Raw genomic sequence first — 1,246 nt, 5'->3', positions numbered from 1 at the left:
GGGATAAATATAAAGACGGAGGGGAAAGCAAAAAAAAAAAAAAAAAAAAAAAAAAAAAAAAAAAAAAAAAAAAAAAAAAGACATCTAGAAAGGGGAAAGATGAAATTGAGAGAATTTAAAAGAATGATATAAATGATGACAGGGGAGAAGCCGTAATAAACTTACCATCTTCATCATGAAATTCATCTTGGCTTCTGTTGGTTGCGTGATGGACAGTGATGAAGGGGTCAGTTCCAGAGGGGAAGGGGTAAGGGGAGTTGGGGGGCTGTGACGCTGAAGATGAAGACTTCGATGGAATCTGACCACCAGGTCACTTTCGACTCAGAGGCGTCGATTACAGACGCCCATGGAAATTGCTTGCAACTCTTTTGTCTGTTGGACTGCTATCAATAATAATTGCACACACAAACACACCAACATACGAACTCACTCTTTTTCTTTATCTATGCCCCCATGCAATAGTAATTTACGTGCAATTATCGAGAGTCAATCGCAGTTTGGGCAAAAAGAACTGGGGTTAACACGTTCAGATCACAGACAACGCCAGGTTACTGGTTGTTGCAAAGTTTTATCTAATGAACAATTTCTAGATTTTCCCCCGATGAATGCATCAAATATGTAATCTTGGGTGGTTAGGACAGTCTATTTCCTGAAAAATGTATTGCCAAACCATTGTATACGATCAACACAATTTTTTTCTAAATTTGACATTACACAGTTGGTTATGTCACCCCAAAATCCTCAAAATGTAAAGATATTTTCAGTGACACAATTAATGTAAAGTCGTTTTGTGGTGAGAAATCCTTAAACAATTAGTCAAATCCACGCTAGCATTGAAGTCACCGGGAAAGACGCTTCCCCGATAAAGTTCCGACCTTCTGGAAAAGTTTCTGCGAACAATGCAGAGCGATGCGAGAGAGCAGCGCGCTGAGACTCGGTTCTTCACTCGACCATACCTGACGCGCAACTGAGTCTTTTTCTCCCGGGTTGTCGCAGCAGGCCGCGGAATCCAGTAATCCCCATAACGCAAAAGGGAACATAGGGGAACTTAGCGAGAGAGGGGGGTGATGGGATAACAGGGGGAATGAAATCCCCTTTAGAGGGTGATTGGGAAACCCTTTCTTTGTTCGGTAAAACGCAATAGATGTTGCTATCGAAAACATATGTCAGGATTCTTTTTTGCTGTGCAAGCCTTTGCATTGGATGTTTTGGATTTAATAGTGGTCTGCCATGTATAGCTGTAGGT

General features: G+C 41.3%; 1 pseudogene; it reads right to left on the bottom strand.

The window, feature by feature from the left end:
* Window positions 1-955, bottom strand: part of LOC137615183 (platelet glycoprotein V-like) — a 107,507-nt pseudogene extending 106,552 nt beyond the window's left edge.
* Between the last annotated feature and the right edge of the window lie 291 nt (window positions 956-1,246).

The sequence above is a fragment of the Palaemon carinicauda genome, chromosome 21 (genome assembly GCF_036898095.1).
Source record: "Palaemon carinicauda isolate YSFRI2023 chromosome 21, ASM3689809v2, whole genome shotgun sequence".
Taxonomy (NCBI): Eukaryota; Metazoa; Arthropoda; class Malacostraca; order Decapoda; family Palaemonidae; genus Palaemon; species Palaemon carinicauda.
This window is presented reverse-complemented; position numbering and strand designations above follow the sequence as displayed.